Source organism: Chiloscyllium punctatum, chromosome 45, assembly GCF_047496795.1.
Source record: "Chiloscyllium punctatum isolate Juve2018m chromosome 45, sChiPun1.3, whole genome shotgun sequence".
Lineage (NCBI taxonomy): Eukaryota > Metazoa > Chordata > Chondrichthyes > Orectolobiformes > Hemiscylliidae > Chiloscyllium > Chiloscyllium punctatum.
In genome coordinates, this window is record NC_092783.1 from 30,745,454 (window position 1) to 30,762,288 (window position 16,835).

The 16,835-nt window shown below is 50.7% G+C and overlaps 10 non-coding genes across 10 annotated transcripts; all 10 read left to right on the forward strand.

The window, feature by feature from the left end:
• Nucleotides 1–1,423: 1,423 nt before the first annotated feature.
• On the forward strand, nucleotides 1,424–1,497 carry trnat-agu (transfer RNA threonine (anticodon AGU)). Its single transcript has one exon. It is a non-coding gene; the product is annotated as a tRNA-Thr (tRNA).
• A 1,583-nt stretch (nucleotides 1,498–3,080) lies between these two features.
• trnat-agu (transfer RNA threonine (anticodon AGU)) lies at nucleotides 3,081–3,154 on the forward strand. Its single transcript has one exon. It is a non-coding gene; the product is annotated as a tRNA-Thr (tRNA).
• Nucleotides 3,155–4,737: 1,583 nt separating this feature from the next.
• On the forward strand, nucleotides 4,738–4,811 carry trnat-agu (transfer RNA threonine (anticodon AGU)). Its single transcript has one exon. It is a non-coding gene; the product is annotated as a tRNA-Thr (tRNA).
• A 1,583-nt stretch (nucleotides 4,812–6,394) lies between these two features.
• Nucleotides 6,395–6,468, forward strand: trnat-agu (transfer RNA threonine (anticodon AGU)). The gene has a single exon. It is a non-coding gene; the product is annotated as a tRNA-Thr (tRNA).
• Nucleotides 6,469–8,053: 1,585 nt separating this feature from the next.
• On the forward strand, nucleotides 8,054–8,127 carry trnat-agu (transfer RNA threonine (anticodon AGU)). Its single transcript has one exon. It is a non-coding gene; the product is annotated as a tRNA-Thr (tRNA).
• Nucleotides 8,128–9,712: 1,585 nt separating this feature from the next.
• trnat-agu (transfer RNA threonine (anticodon AGU)) lies at nucleotides 9,713–9,786 on the forward strand. Its single transcript has one exon. It is a non-coding gene; the product is annotated as a tRNA-Thr (tRNA).
• Nucleotides 9,787–11,369: 1,583 nt separating this feature from the next.
• trnat-agu (transfer RNA threonine (anticodon AGU)) lies at nucleotides 11,370–11,443 on the forward strand. Its single transcript has one exon. It is a non-coding gene; the product is annotated as a tRNA-Thr (tRNA).
• A 1,583-nt stretch (nucleotides 11,444–13,026) lies between these two features.
• On the forward strand, nucleotides 13,027–13,100 carry trnat-agu (transfer RNA threonine (anticodon AGU)). Its single transcript has one exon. It is a non-coding gene; the product is annotated as a tRNA-Thr (tRNA).
• Nucleotides 13,101–14,683: 1,583 nt separating this feature from the next.
• Nucleotides 14,684–14,757, forward strand: trnat-agu (transfer RNA threonine (anticodon AGU)). The gene has a single exon. It is a non-coding gene; the product is annotated as a tRNA-Thr (tRNA).
• A 1,583-nt stretch (nucleotides 14,758–16,340) lies between these two features.
• trnat-agu (transfer RNA threonine (anticodon AGU)) lies at nucleotides 16,341–16,414 on the forward strand. Its single transcript has one exon. It is a non-coding gene; the product is annotated as a tRNA-Thr (tRNA).
• The last annotated feature ends 421 nt before the right edge of the window (nucleotides 16,415–16,835 follow it).

Consider the following 16,835-nt stretch of genomic DNA (forward strand, 5'->3'; position numbering starts at 1 on the left):
TTCCACACGCGCTCCTGCTTCTCATTCGCTTTTATTCTCCCACCTTCATTCCCAGTTTGGTGGGAATAACGACGTGAGGTGGAGACACTGCTGACTTACCAGGGAATGCTGTGGCAAACGCGCGCGCGCACACACTCCACGAGCTGATCATCACCCTCATTCTCTGCCGTCACCGTTCATTCATTTTACGTCAACGGAAAATAGATCCTCCTTCTCCTAGAGTTGGAGTGCAGTTGTCTTTTCTTTTTCTGCTGAAGGAGGAAAAGAGAAAACATTGCTGCTGAAGGTGGATATGGAGTGAAGGACAGTCACCAGCGTGTGTACAAGTCAGTTGGCAAGGTTTCCTGTCAGCGTCACAGGGCGGGATCCCTGTTTAGGAATCCGACTTTGCATCGTCCAGACCTGGATACAGCTCCCAGTCTGGTAATGAAGATTTATTTCTCTAATTGTGAATTATCCGATTGAAAACGAATTCCTAGTTACGCACAGAATACACCCGCTGATCCTGCCAGAGTCAGCCCAGTGATTGTTTGCATTCATCTAGAAGGGCAAAGGCAGCAGATACACCGGTAAACTAGCTCCGCGAATCCCCCTCCTATCATCCCAGCTTTCTGAGTTGTAAAGATCTCGTTGTCGCTTCGCTAGCGCTGGATCAAAGTCCTGGAACCCCTTCCCTAGCAGCCTCATGGCTGGAGCTCCGTGCTGAGGAGTTCAAGGGTTCAGGAAAGTAACTCATCCCCCTGATCTGTCGGGTAATCAGGGATGGGCAGTAAATCCTACCCTGGATGAGTGGCGCTGGAAGAGCACAACAGTTCAGGCAGGCATCCAAGGAGCAGCGAAATCGACGTTTCGGGCAAAAGCCTAACCCATCGAGTGACGCCGATCTCCCAGGAATCCGTTTCAAAAAGGGGCAGGTCCTAAACGGACACCTGCTATCGGTCGGAAATAGGTTGAGAACGGCAGCGAGGGAGTGTAATAAAAGTGAAAGACAATGCCGACCGCGAGGCATGAGGCAGGAAGTGAGTGTAGAGCTGGTGGTACAAAGCTCAGAGTTGGTGCTAATGGGTCACCCTTTACTGCTCACTGTTTACACTGACTCACACACCACTCCTGGTCAGTTCATTTCAGTGACACTTTTCCCCTTGGTGTGAGGTTCCCTCTGGAGCGTAATAACGCCCTTAATGGGCCCAGAGAGGATGACACATCCTCTTTATCCTGTCAGTTTAAAGAGGTGAAAACATCGAATTCAAGAGCAGGTTGTGTTTTTCCGTGCCGTTTGCGTGGAGAATGTTGAGTCGTGAACTCTCTCTTCTTTGCAATTCTCACTGAGCAAGATCGAGACGGAAAGCACGTTGACGAGCCCTTGTCTTCAAGTGGTGAATGAACTGTACCTGTGCACTCAGCGCCCAACCGCGCGCGCTGTGGCGCCATGGCTTAGATGGTTAAAGCGCCTGTCTAGTAAACAGGAGATCCTGGGTTCGAATCCCAGTGGTGCCTGCTTGCTGTGCCAACAGTGCGCACTTGCATCTTCTTTCCACAGTTGTGTTGCGGGTCAGACAGCTCAACGTTCTGTTGCAGCCTGTTATGATTTGGCGATCCTGCATCTCGTTCCAGCAGTAGTGTCACTCTTCGTTCTACCTGCAATTTCGTGCCGCTGTTCCACACGCGCTCCTGCTTCTCATTCGCTTTTATTCTCCCACCTTCATTCCCAGTTTGGTGGGAATAACGACGTGAGGTGGAGACACTGCTGACTTACCAGGGAATGCTGTGGCAAACGCGCGCGCGCACACACCCCACGAGCTGATCATCACCCTCATTCTCTGCCGTCACCGTTCATTCATTTTACGCCAACGGAAAATAGATCCTCCTTCTCCTAGAGTTGGAGTGCAGTTGTCTTTTCTTTTTCTGCTGAAGGAGGAAAAGAGAAAACATTGCTGCTGAAGGTGGATATGGAGTGAAGGACAGTCACCAGCGTGTGTACAAGTCAGTTGGCAAGGTTTCCTGTCAGCGTCACAGGGCGGGATCCCTGTTTAGGAATCCGACTTTGCATCGTCCAGACCTGGATACAGCTCCCAGTCTGGTAATGAAGATTTATTTCTCTAATTGTGAATTATCCGATTGAAAACGAATTCCTAGTTACGCACAGAATACACCCGCTGATCCTGCCAGAGTCAGCCCAGTGATTGTTTGCATTCATCTAGAAGGGCAAAGGCAGCAGATACACCGGTAAACTAGCTCCGCGAATCCCCCTCCTATCATCTCAGCTTTCTGAGTTGTAAAGATCTCGTTGTAGCTTCGCTAGCGCTGGATCAAAGTCCTGGAACCCCTTCCCTAGCAGCCTCATGGCTGGAGCTCCGTGCTGAGGAGTTCAAGGGTTCAGGAAAGTAACTCATCCCCCTGATCTGTCGGGTAATCAGGGATGGGCAGTAAATCCTACCCTGGATGAGTGGCGCTGGAAGAGCACAACAGTTCAGGCAGGCATCCAAGGAGCAGCGAAATCGACGTTTCGGGCAAAAGCCTACCCCATCGAGTGACGCCGATCTCCCAGGAATCCGTTTCAAAAAGGGGCAGGTCCTAAACGGACACCTGCTATCGGTCGGAAATAGGTTGAGAACGGCAGCGAGGGAGTGTAATAAAAGTGAAAGACAATGCCGACCGCGAGGCATGAGGCAGGAAGTGAGTGTAGAGCTGGTGGTACAAAGCTCAGAGTTGGTGCTAATGGGTCACCCTTTACTGCTCACTGTTTACACTGACTCACACACCACTCCTGGTCAGTTCATTTCAGTGACACTTTTCCCCTTGGTGTGAGGTTCCCTCTGGAGCGTAATAACGCCCTTAATGGGCCCAGAGAGGATGACACATCCTCTTTATCCTGTCAGTTTAAAGAGGTGAAAACATCGAATTCAAGAGCAGGTTGTGTTTTTCCGTGCCGTTTGCGTGGAGAATGTTGAGTCGTGAACTCTCTCTTCTTTGCAATTCTCACTGAGCAAGATCGAGACGGAAAGCACGTTGACGAGCCCTTGTCTTCAAGTGGTGAATGAACTGTACCTGTGCACTCAGCGCCCAACCGCGCGCGCTGTGGCGCCATGGCTTAGATGGTTAAAGCGCCTGTCTAGTAAACAGGAGATCCTGGGTTCGAATCCCAGTGGTGCCTGCTTGCTGTGCCAACAGTGCGCACTTGCATCTTCTTACCACAGTTGTGTTGCTGGTCAGACAGCTCAACGTTCTGTTGCAGCCTGTTATGATTTGGCGATCCTGCATCTCGTTCCAGCAGTAGTGTCACTCTTCGTTCTACCTGCAATTTCGTGCCGCTGTTCCACACGCGCTCCTGCTTCTCATTCGCTTTTATTCTCCCACCTTCATTCCCAGTTTGGTGGGAATAACGACGTGAGGTGGAGACACTGCTGACTTACCAGGGAATGCTGTGGCAAACGCGCGCGCGCACACACTCCACGAGCTGATCATCACCCTCATTCTCTGCCGTCACCTTTCATTCATTTTACGCCAACGGAAAATACATCCTCCTTCTCCTAGAGTTGGAGTGCAGTTGTCTTTTCTTTTTCTGCTGAAGGAGGAAAAGAGAAAACATTGCTGCTGAAGGTGGATATGGAGTGAAGGACAGTCACCAGCGTGTGTACAAGTCAGTTGGCAAGGTTTCCTGTCAGCGTCACAGGGCGGGATCCCTGTTTAGGAATCCGACTTTGCATCGTCCAAACCTGGATACAGCTCCCAGTCTGGTAATGAAGATTTATTTCTCTAATTGTGAATTATCCGATTGAAAACGAATTCCTAGTTACGCACAGAATACACCCGCTGATCCTGCCAGAGTCAGCCCAGTGATTGTTTGCATTCATCTAGAAGGGCAAAGGCAGCAGATACACCGGTAAACTAGCTCCGCGAATCCCCCTCCTATCATCTCAGCTTTCTGAGTTGTAAAGATCTCGTTGTAGCTTCGCTAGCGCTGGATCAAAGTCCTGGAACCCCTTCCCTAGCAGCCTCATGGCTGGAGCTCCGTGCTGAGGAGTTCAAGGGTTCAGGAAAGTAACTCATCCCCCTGATCTGTCGGGTAATCAGGGATGGGCAGTAAATCCTACCCTGGATGAGTGGCGCTGGAAGAGCACAACAGTTCAGGCAGGCATCCAAGGAGCAGCGAAATCGACGTTTCGGGCAAAAGCCTACCCCATCGAGTGACGCCGATCTCCCAGGAATCCGTTTCAAAAAGGGGCAGGTCCTAAACGGACACCTGCTATCGGTCGGAAATAGGTTGAGAACGGCAGCGAGGGAGTGTAATAAAAGTGAAAGACAATGCCGACCGCGAGGCATGAGGCAGGAAGTGAGTGTAGAGCTGGTGGTACAAAGCTCATAGTTGGTGCTAATGGGTCACCCTTTACTGCTCACTGTTTACACTGACTCACACACCACTCCTGGTCAGTTCATTTCAGTGACACTTTTCCCCTTGGTGTGAGGTTCCCTCTGGAGCGTAATAACGCCCTTAATGGGCCCAGAGAGGATGACACATCCTCCTTATCCTGTCAGTTTAAAGAGGTGAAAACATCGAATTCAAGAGCAGGTTGTGTTTTTCCGTGCCGTTTGCGTGGAGAATGTTGAGTCGTGAACTCTCTCTTCTTTGCAATTCTCACTGAGCAAGATCGAGACGGAAAGCACGTTGACGAGCCCTTGTCTTCAAGTGGTGAATGAACTGTACCTGTGCACTCAGCGCCCAACCGCGCGCGCTGTGGCGCCATGGCTTAGATGGTTAAAGCGCCTGTCTAGTAAACAGGAGATCCTGGGTTCGAATCCCAGTGGTGCCTGCTTGCTGTGCCAACAGTGCGCACTTGCATCTTCTTACCACAGTTGTGTTGCTGGTCAGACAGCTCAACGTTCTGTTGCAGCCTGTTATGATTTGGCGATCCTGCATCTCGTTCCAGCAGTAGTGTCACTCTTCGTTCTACCTGCAATTTCGTGCCGCTGTTCCACACGCGCTCCTGCTTCTCATTCGCTTTTATTCTCCCACCTTCATTCCCAGTTTGGTGGGAATAACGACGTGAGGTGGAGACACTGCTGACTTACCAGGGAATGCTGTGGCAAACGCGCGCGCGCACACACTCCACGAGCTGATCATCACCCTCATTCTCTGCCGTCACCTTTCATTCATTTTACGCCAACGGAAAATACATCCTCCTTCTCCTAGAGTTGGAGTGCAGTTGTCTTTTCTTTTTCTGCTGAAGGAGGAAAAGAGAAAACATTGCTGCTGAAGGTGGATATGGAGTGAAGGACAGTCACCAGCGTGTGTACAAGTCAGTTGGCAAGGTTTCCTGTCAGCGTCACAGGGCGGGATCCCTGTTTAGGAATCCGACTTTGCATCGTCCAAACCTGGATACAGCTCCCAGTCTGGTAATGAAGATTTATTTCTCTAATTGTGAATTATCCGATTGAAAACGAATTCCTAGTTACGCACAGAATACACCCGCTGATCCTGCCAGAGTCAGCCCAGTGATTGTTTGCATTCATCTAGAAGGGCAAAGGCAGCAGATACACCGGTAAACTAGCTCCGCGAATCCCCCTCCTATCATCTCAGCTTTCTGAGTTGTAAAGATCTCGTTGTAGCTTCGCTAGCGCTGGATCAAAGTCCTGGAACCCCTTCCCTAGCAGCCTCATGGCTGGAGCTCCGTGCTGAGGAGTTCAAGGGTTCAGGAAAGTAACTCATCCCCCTGATCTGTCGGGTAATCAGGGATGGGCAGTAAATCCTACCCTGGATGAGTGGCGCTGGAAGAGCACAACAGTTCAGGCAGGCATCCAAGGAGCAGCGAAATCGACGTTTCGGGCAAAAGCCTACCCCATCGAGTGACGCCGATCTCCCAGGAATCCGTTTCAAAAAGGGGCAGGTCCTAAACGGACACCTGCTATCGGTCGGAAATAGGTTGAGAACGGCAGCGAGGGAGTGTAATAAAAGTGAAAGACAATGCCGACCGCGAGGCATGAGGCAGGAAGTGAGTGTAGAGCTGGTGGTACAAAGCTCATAGTTGGTGCTAATGGGTCACCCTTTACTGCTCACTGTTTACACTGACTCACACACCACTCCTGGTCAGTTCATTTCAGTGACACTTTTCCCCTTGGTGTGAGGTTCCCTCTGGAGCGTAATAACGCCCTTAATGGGCCCAGAGAGGATGACACATCCTCCTTATCCTGTCAGTTTAAAGAGGTGAAAACATCGAATTCAAGAGCAGGTTGTGTTTTTCCGTGCCGTTTGCGTGGAGAATGTTGAGTCGTGAACTCTCTCTTCTTTGCAATTCTCACTGAGCAAGATCGAGACGGAAAGCACGTTGACGAGCCCTTGTCTTCAAGTGGTGAATGAACTGTACCTGTGCACTCAGCGCCCAACCGCGCACGCTGTGGCGCCATGGCTTAGATGGTTAAAGCGCCTGTCTAGTAAACAGGAGATCCTGGGTTCGAATCCCAGTGGTGCCTGCTTGCTGTGTCAAAAGTGCGCACTTGCATCTTCTTACCAGAGTTGTGTTGCTGGTCAGACAGCTCAACTTTCTGTTGCAGCCTGTTATGATTTGGCGATCCTGCATCTCGTTCCAGCAGTAGTGTCACTCTTCGTTCTACCTGCAATTTCGTGCCGCTGTTCCACACGCGCTCCTGCTTCTCATTCGCTTTTATTCTCCCACCTTCATTCCCAGTTTGGTGGGAATAACGACGTGAGGTGGAGACACTGCTGACTTACCAGGGAATGCTGTGGCAAACGCGCGCGCGCACACACTCCACGAGCTGATCATCACCCTCATTCTCTGCCGTCACCGTTCATTCATTTTACGCCAACGGAAAATAAATCCTCCTTCTCCTAGAGTTGGAGTGCAGTTGTCTTTTCTTTTTCTGCTGAAGGAGGAAAAGAGAAAACATTGCTGCTGAAGGTGGATATGGAGTGAAGGACAGTCACCAGCGTGTGTACAAGTCAGTTGGCAAGGTTTCCTGTCAGCGTCACAGGGCGGGATCCCTGTTTAGGAATCCGACTTTGCATCGTCCAGACCTGGATACAGCTCCCAGTCTGGTAATGAAGATTTATTTCTCTAATTGTGAATTATCCGATTGAAAACGAATTCCTAGTTACGCACAGAATACACCCGCTGATCCTGCCAGAGTCAGCCCAGTGATTGTTTGCATTCATCTAGAAGGGCAAAGGCAGCAGATACACCGGTAAACTAGCTCCGCGAATCCCCCTCCGATCATCTCAGCTTTCTGAGTTGTAAAGATCTCGTTGTAGCTTCGCTAGCGCTGGATCAAAGTCCTGGAACCCCCTCCCTAGCAGCCTCATGGCTGGAGCTCCGTGCTGAGGAGTTCAAGGGTTCAGGAAAGTAACTCATCCCCCTGATCTGTCGGGTAATCAGGGATGGGCAGTAAATCCTACCCTGGATGAGTGGCGCTGGAAGAGCACAACAGTTCAGGCAGGCATCCAAGGAGCAGCGAAATCGACGTTTCGGGCAAAAGCCTACCCCATCGAGTGACGCCGATCTCCCAGGAATCCGTTTCAAAAAGGGGCAGGTCCTAAACGGACACCTGCTATCGGTCGGAAATAGGTTGAGAACGGCAGCGAGGGAGTGTAATAAAAGTGAAAGACAATGCCGACCGCGAGGCATGAGGCAGGAAGTGAGTGTAGAGCTGGTGGTACAAAGCTCAGAGTTGGTGCTAATGGGTCACCCTTTACTGCTCACTGTTTACACTGACTCACACACCACTCCTGGTCAGTTCATTTCAGTGACACTTTTCCCCTTGGTGTGAGGTTCCCTCTGGAGCGTAATAACGCCCTTAATGGGCCCAGAGAGGATGACACATCCTCTTTATCCTGTCAGTTTAAAGAGGTGAAAACATCGAATTCAAGAGCAGGTTGTGTTTTTCCGTGCCGTTTGCGTGGAGAATGTTGAGTCGTGAACTCTCTCTTCTTTGCAATTCTCACTGAGTAAGATCGAGACGGAAAGCACGTTGACGAGCCCTTGTCTTCAAGTGGTGAATAAACTGTACCTGTGCACACAGCGCCCAGCCGCGCGCGCGCTGTGGCGCCATGGCTTAGATGGTTAAAGCGCCTGTCTAGTAAACAGGAGATCCTGGGTTCGAATCCCAGTGGTGCCTGCTTGCTGTGCCAACAGTGCGCACTTGCATCTTCTTACCACAGTTGTGTTGCTGGTCAGACAGCTCAACGTTCTGTTGCAGCCTGTTATGATTTGGCGATCCTGCATCTCGTTCCAGCAGACATGTCACTCTTTGTTCTACCTGCAATTTCGTGCCGCTGTTCCACACGCGCTCCTGCTTCTCATTCGCTTTTATTCTCCCACCTTCATTCCCAGTTTGGTGGGAATAACGACGTGAGGTGGAGACACTGCTGACTTACCAGGGAATGCTGTGGCAAACGCGCGCGCGCACACACTCCACGAGCTGATCATCACCCTCATTCTCTGCCGTCACCGTTCATTCATTTTACGCCAACGGAAAATAAATCCTCCTTCTCCTAGAGTTGGAGTGCAGTTGTCTTTTCTTTTTCTGCTGAAGGAGGAAAAGAGAAAACATTGCTGCTGAAGGTGGATATGGAGTGAAGGACAGTCACCAGCGTGTGTACAAGTCAGTTGGCAAGGTTTCCTGTCAGCGTCACAGGGCGGGATCCCTGTTTAGGAATCCGACTTTGCATCGTCCAGACCTGGATACAGCTCCCAGTCTGGTAATGAAGATTTATTTCTCTAATTGTGAATTATCCGATTGAAAACGAATTCCTAGTTACGCACAGAATACACCCGCTGATCCTGCCAGAGTCAGCCCAGTGATTGTTTGCATTCATCTAGAAGGGCAAAGGCAGCAGATACACCGGTAAACTAGCTCCGCGAATCCCCCTCCTATCATCCCAGCTTTCTGAGTTGTAAAGATCTCGTTGTAGCTTCGCTAGCGCTGGATCAAAGTCCTGGAACCCCTTCCCTAGCAGCCTCATGGCTGGAGCTCCGTGCTGAGGAGTTCAAGGGTTCAGCAAAGTAACTCATCCCCCTGATCTGTCGGGTAATCAGGGATGGGCAGTAAATCCTACCCTGGATGAGTGGCGCTGGAAGAGCACAACAGTTCAGGCAGGCATCCAAGGAGCAGCGAAATCGACGTTTCGGGCAAAAGCCTACCCCATCGAGTGACGCCGATCTCCCAGGAATCCGTTTCAAAAAGGGGCAGGTCCTAAACGGACACCTGCTATCGGTCGGAAATAGGTTGAGAACGGCAGCGAGGGAGTGTAATAAAAGTGAAAGACAATGCCGACCGCGAGGCATGAGGCAGGAAGTGAGTGTAGAGCTGGTGGTACAAAGCTCAGAGTTGGTGCTAATGGGTCACCCTTTACTGCTCACTGTTTACACTGACTCACACACCACTCCTGGTCAGTTCATTTCAGTGACACTTTTCCCCTTGGTGTGAGGTTCCCTCTGGAGCGTAATAACGCCCTTAATGGGCCCAGAGAGGATGACACATCCTCTTTATCCTGTCAGTTTAAAGAGGTGAAAACATCGAATTCAAGAGCAGGTTGTGTTTTTCCGTGCCGTTTGCGTGGAGAATGTTGAGTCGTGAACTCTCTCTTCTTTGCAATTCTCACTGAGCAAGATCGAGACGGAAAGCACGTTGACGAGCCCTTGTCTTCAAGTGGTGAATGAACTGTACCTGTGCACTCAGCGCCCAGCCGCGCGCGCACTGTGGCGCCATGGCTTAGATGGTTAAAGCGCCTGTCTAGTAAACAGGAGATCCTGGGTTCGAATCCCAGTGGTGCCTGCTTGCTGTGCCAACAGTGCGCACTTGCATCTTCTTACCACGGTTGTGTTGCTGGTCAGACAGCTCAACGTTCTGTTGCAGCCTGTTATGATTTGGCGATCCTGCATCTCGTTCCAGCAGTCATGTCACTCTTCGTTCTACCTGCAATTTCGTGCCGCTGTTCCACACGCGCTCCTGCTTCTCATTCGCTTTTATTCTCCCACCTTCATTCCCAGTTTGGTGGGAATAACGACGTGAGGTGGAGACACTGCTGACTTACCAGGGAATGCTGTGGCAAACGCGCGCGCGCACACACTCCACGAGCTGATCATCACCCTCATTCTCTGCCGTCACCGTTCATTCATTTTACGCCAACGGAAAATAGATCCTCCTTCTCCTAGAGTTGGAGTGCAGTTGTCTTTTCTTTTTCTGCTGAAGGAGGAAAAGAGAAAACATTGCTGCTGAAGGTGGATATGGAGTGAAGGACAGTCACCAGCGTGTGTACAAGTCAGTTGGCAAGGTTTCCTGTCAGCGTCACAGGGCGGGATCCCTGTTTAGGAATCCGACTTTGCATCGTCCAGACCTGGATACAGCTCCCAGTCTGGTAATGAAGATTTATTTCTCTAATTGTGAATTATCCGATTGAAAACGAATTCCTAGTTACGCACAGAATACACCCGCTGATCCTGCCAGAGTCAGCCCAGTGATTGTTTGCATTCATCTAGAAGGGCAAAGGCAGCAGATACACCGGTAAACTAGCTCCGCGAATCCCCCTCCTATCATCTCAGCTTTCTGAGTTGTAAAGATCTCGTTGTAGCTTCGCTAGCGCTGGATCAAAGTCCTGGAACCCCTTCCCTAGCAGCCTCATGGCTGGAGCTCCGTGCTGAGGAGTTCAAGGGTTCAGGAAAGTAACTCATCCCCCTGATCTGTCGGGTAATCAGGGATGGGCAGTAAATCCTACCCTGGATGAGTGGCGCTGGAAGAGCACAACAGTTCAGGCAGGCATCCAAGGAGCAGCGAAATCGACGTTTCGGGCAAAAGCCTACCCCATCGAGTGACGCCGATCTCCCAGGAATCCGTTTCAAAAAGGGGCAGGTCCTAAACGGACACCTGCTATCGGTCGGAAATAGGTTGAGAACGGCAGCGAGGGAGTGTAATAAAAGTGAAAGACAATGCCGACCGCGAGGCATGAGGCAGGAAGTGAGTGTAGAGCTGGTGGTACAAAGCTCAGAGTTGGTGCTAATGGGTCACCCTTTACTGCTCACTGTTTACACTGACTCACACACCACTCCTGGTCAGTTCATTTCAGTGACACTTTTCCCCTTGGTCTGAGGTTCCCTCTGGAGCGTAATAACGCCCTTAATGGGCCCAGAGAGGATGACACATCCTCTTTATCCTGTCAGTTTAAAGAGGTGAAAACATCGAATTCAAGAGCAGGTTGTGTTTTTCCGTGCCGTTTGCGTGGAGAATGTTGAGTCGTGAACTCTCTCTTCTTTGCAATTCTCACTGAGCAAGATCGAGACGGAAAGCACGTTGACGAGCCCTTGTCTTCAAGTGGTGAATGAACTGTACCTGTGCACTCAGCGCCCAGCCGCGCGCGCTGTGGCGCCATGGCTTAGATGGTTAAAGCACCTGTCTAGTAAACAGGAGATCCTGGGTTCGAATCCCAGTGGTGCCTGCTTGCTGTGCCAACAGTGCGCACTTGCATCTTCTTACCACAGTTGTGTTGCTGGTCAGACAGCTCAACGTTCTGTTGCAGCCTGTTATGATTTGGCGATCCTGCATCTCGTTCCAGCAGTAGTGTCACTCTTCGTTCTACCTGCAATTTCGTGCCGCTGTTCCACACGCGCTCCTGCTTCTCATTCGCTTTTATTCTCCCACCTTCATTCCCAGTTTGGTGGGAATAACGACGTGAGGTGGAGACACTGCTGACTTACCAGGGAATGCTGTGGCAAACGCGCGCGCGCACACACTCCACGAGCTGATCATCACCCTCATTCTCTGCCGTCACCGTTCATTCATTTTACGCCAACGGAAAATAAATCCTCCTTCTCCTAGAGTTGGAGTGCAGTTGTCTTTTCTTTTTCTGCTGAAGGAGGAAAAGAGAAAACATTGCTGCTGAAGGTGGATATGGAGTGAAGGACAGTCACCAGCGTGTGTACAAGTCAGTTGGCAAGGTTTCCTGTCAGCGTCACAGGGCGGGATCCCTGTTTAGGAATCCGACTTTGCATCGTCCAGACCTGGATACAGCTCCCAGTCTGGTAATGAAGATTTATTTCTCTAATTGTGAATTATCCGATTGAAAACGAATTCCTAGTTACGCACAGAATACACCCGCTGATCCTGCCAGAGTCAGCCCAGTGATTGTTTGCATTCATCTAGAAGGGCAAAGGCAGCAGATACACCGGTAAACTAGCTCCGCGAATCCCCCTCCTATCATCCCAGCTTTCTGAGTTGTAAAGATCTCGTTGTAGCTTCGCTAGCGCTGGATCAAAGTCCTGGAACCCCTTCCCTAGCAGCCTCATGGCTGGAGCTCCGTGCTGAGGAGTTCAAGGGTTCAGGAAAGTAACTCATCCCCCTGATCTGTCGGGTAATCAGGGATGGGCAGTAAATCCTACCCTGGATGAGTGGCGCTGGAAGAGCACAACAGTTCAGGCAGGCATCCAAGGAGCAGCGAAATCGACGTTTCGGGCAAAAGCCTACCCCATCGAGTGACGCCGATCTCCCAGGAATCCGTTTCAAAAAGGGGCAGGTCCTAAACGGACACCTGCTATCGGTCGGAAATAGGTTGAGAACGGCAGCGAGGGAGTGTAATAAAAGTGAAAGACAATGCCGACCGCGAGGCATGAGGCAGGAAGTGAGTGTAGAGCTGGTGGTACAAAGCTCAGAGTTGGTGCTAATGGGTCACCCTTTACTGCTCACTGTTTACACTGACTCACAAACCACTCCTGGTCAGTTCATTTCAGTGACACTTTTCCCCTTGGTGTGATGTTCCCTCTGGAGCGTAATAACGCCCTTAATGGGCCCAGAGAGGATGACACATCCTCTTTATCCTGTCAGTTTAAAGAGGTGAAAACATCGAATTCAAGAGCAGGTTGTGTTTTTCCGTGCCGTTTGCGTGGAGAATGTTGAGTCGTGAACTCTCTCTTCTTTGCAATTCTCACTGAGCAAGATCGAGACGGAAAGCACGTTGACGAGCCCTTGTCTTCAAGTGGTGAATGAACTGTACCTGTGCACTCAGCGCCCAACCGCGCGCGCTGTGGCGCCATGGCTTAGATGGTTAAAGCGCCTGTCTAGTAAACAGGAGATCCTGGGTTCGAATCCCAGTGGTGCCTGCTTGCTGTGCCAACAGTGCGCACTTGCATCTTCTTACCACAGTTGTGTTGCTGGTCAGACAGCTCAACGTTCTGTTGCAGCCTGTTATGATTTGGCGATCCTGCATCTCGTTCCAGCAGTAGTGTCACTCTTCGTTCTACCTGGAATTTCGTGCCGCTGTTCCACACGCGCTCCTGCTTCTCATTCGCTTTTATTCTCCCACCTTCATTCCCAGTTTGGTGGGAATAACGACGTGAGGTGGAGACACTGCTGACTTACCAGGGAATGCTGTGGCAAACGCGCGCGCGCACACACTCCACGAGCTGATCATCACCCTCATTCTCTGCCGTCACCGTTCATTCATTTTACGCCAACGGAAAATAAATCCTCCTTCTCCTAGAGTTGGAGTGCAGTTGTCTTTTCTTTTTCTGCTGAAGGAGGAAAAGAGAAAACATTGCTGCTGAAGGTGGATATGGAGTGAAGGACAGTCACCAGCGTGTGTACAAGTCAGTTGGCAAGGTTTCCTGTCAGCGTCACAGGGCGGGATCCCTGTTTAGGAATCCGACTTTGCATCGTCCAGACCTGGATACAGCTCCCAGCCTGGTAATGAAGATTTATTTCTCTAATTGTGAATTATCCGATTGAAAACGAATTCCTAGTTACGCACAGAATACACCCGCTGATCCTGCCAGAGTCAGCCCAGTGATTGTTTGCATTCATCTAGAAGGGCAAAGGCAGCAGATACACCGGTAAACTAGCTCCGCGAATCCCCCTCCTATCATCCCAGCTTTCTGAGTTTTAAAGATCTCGTTGTAGCTTCGCTAGCGCTGGATCAAAGTCCTGGAACCCCTTCCCTAGCAGCCTCATGGCTGGAGCTCCGTGCTGAGGAGTTCAAGGGTTCAGGAAAGTAACTCATCCCCCTGATCTGTCGGGTAATCAGGGATGGGCAGTAAATCCTACCCTGGATGAGTGGCGCTGGAAGAGCACAACAGTTCAGGCAGGCATCCAAGGAGCAGCGAAATCGACGTTTCGGGCAAAAGCCTACCCCATCGAGTGACGCCGATCTCCCAGGAATCCGTTTCAAAAAGGGGCAGGTCCTAAACGGACACCTGCTATCGGTCGGAAATAGGTTGAGAACGGCAGCGAGGGAGTGTAATAAAAGTGAAAGACAATGCCGACCGCGAGGCATGAGGCAGGAAGTGAGTGTAGAGCTGGTGGTACAAAGCTCAGAGTTGGTGCTAATGGGTCACCCTTTACTGCTCACTGTTTACACTGACTCACACACCACTCCTGGTCAGTTCATTTCAGTGACACTTTTCCCCTTGGTGTGAGGTTCCCTCTGGAGCGTAATAACGCCCTTAATGGGCCCAGAGAGGATGACACATCCTCTTTATCCTGTCAGTTTAAAGAGGTGAAAACATCGAATTCAAGAGCAGGTTGTGTTTTTCCGTGCCGTTTGCGTGGAGAATGTTGAGTCGTGAACTCTCTCTTCTTTGCAATTCTCACTGAGCAAGATCGAGACGGAAAGCACGTTGACGAGCCCTTGTCTTCAAGTGGTGAATGAACTGTACCTGTGCACTCAGCGCCCAACCGTGCACGCTGTGGCGCCATGGCTTAGATGGTTAAAGCGCCTGTCTAGTAAACAGGAGATCCTGGGTTCGAATCCCAGTGGTGCCTGCTTGCTGTGCCAACAGTGCGCACTTGCATCTTCTTACCACAGTTGTGTTGCTGGTCAGACAGCTCAACGTTCTGTTGCAGCCTGTTATGATTTGGCGATCCTGCATCTCGTTCCAGCAGTAGTGTCACTCTTCGTTCTACCTGCAATTTCGTGCCGCTGTTCCACACGCGCTCCTGCTTCTCATTCGCTTTTATTCTCCCACCTTCATTCCCAGTTTGGTGGGAATAACGACGTGAGGTGGAGACACTGCTGACTTACCAGGGAATGCTGTGGCAAACGCGCGCGCGCACACACTCCACGAGCTGATCATCACCCTCATTCTCTGCCGTCACCGTTCATTCATTTTACGCCAACGGAAAATAGATCCTCCTTCTCCTAGAGTTGGAGTGCAGTTGTCTTTTCTTTTTCTGCTGAAGGAGGAAAAGAGAAAACATTGCTGCTGAAGGTGGATATGGAGTGAAGGACAGTCACCAGCGTGTGTACAAGTCAGTTGGCAAGGTTTCCTGTCAGCGTCACCGGGCGGGATCCCTGTTTAGGAATCCGACTTTGCATCGTCCAGACCTGGATACAGCTCCCAGTCTGGTAATGAAGATTTATTTCTCTAATTGTGAATTATCCGATTGAAAACGAATTCCTAGTTACGCACAGAATACACCCGCTGATCCTGCCAGAGTCAGCCCAGTGATTGTTTGCATTCATCTAGAAGGGCAAAGGCAGCAGATACACCGGTAAACTAGCTCCGCGAATCCCCCTCCTATCATCCCAGCTTTCTGAGTTGTAAAGATCTCGTTGTAGCTTCGCTAGCGCTGGATCAAAGTCCTGGAACCCCTTCCCTAGCAGCCTCATGGCTGGAGCTCCGTGCTGAGGAGTTCAAGGGTTCAGGAAAGTAACTCATCCCCCTGATCTGTCGGGTAATCAGGGATGGGCAGTAAATCCTACCCTGGATGAGTGGCGCTGGAAGAGCACAACAGTTCAGGCAGGCATCCAAGGAGCAGCGAAATCGACGTTTCGGGCAAAAGCCTACCCCATCGAGTGACGCCGATCTCCCAGGAATCCGTTTCAAAAAGGGGCAGGTCCTAAACGGACACCTGCTATCGGTCGGAAATAGGTTGAGAACGGCAGCGAGGGAGTGTAATAAAAGTGAAAGACAATGCCGACCGCGAGGCATGAGGCAGGAAGTGAGTGTAGAGCTGGTGGTACAAAGCTCAGAGTTGGTGCTAATGGGTCACCCTTTACTGCTCACTGTTTACACTGACTCACACACCACTCCTGGTCAGTTCATTTCAGTGACACTTTTCCCCTTGGTGTGAGGTTCCCTCTGGAGCGTAATAACGCCCTTAATGGGCCCAGAGAGGATGACACATCCTCTTTATCCTGTCAGTTTAAAGAGGTGAAAACATCGAATTCAAGAGCAGGTTGTGTTTTTCCGTGCCGTTTGCGTGGAGAATGTTGAGTCGTGAACTCTCTCTTCTTTGCAATTCTCACTGAGCAAGATCGAGACGGAAAGCACGTTGACGAGCCCTTGTCTTCAAGTGGTGAATGAACTGTACCTGTGCACTCAGCGCCCAACCGCGCGCGCTGTGGCGCCATGGCTTAGATGGTTAACGCGCCTGTCTAGTAAACAGGAGATCCTGGGTTCGAATCCCAGTGGTGCCTGCTTGCTGTGTCAAAAGTGCGCACTTGCATCTTCTTACCAGAGTTGTGTTGCTGGTCAGACAGCTCAACTTTCTGTTGCAGCCTGTTATGATTTGGCGATCCTGCATCTCGTTCCAGCAGTAGTGTCACTCTTCGTTCTACCTGCAATTTCGTGCCGCTGTTCCACACGCGCTCCTGCTTCTCATTCGCTTTTATTCTCCCACCTTCATTCCCAGTTTGGTGGGAATAACGACGTGAGGTGGAGACACTGCTGACTTACCAGGGAATGCTGTGGCAAACGCGCGCGCGCACACACTCCACGAGCTGATCATCACCCTCATTCTCTGCCGTCACCGTTCATTCATTTTACGTCAACGGAAAATAGATCCTCCTTCTCCTAGAGTTGGAGTGCAGTTGTCTTTTCTTTTTCTGCTGAAGGAGG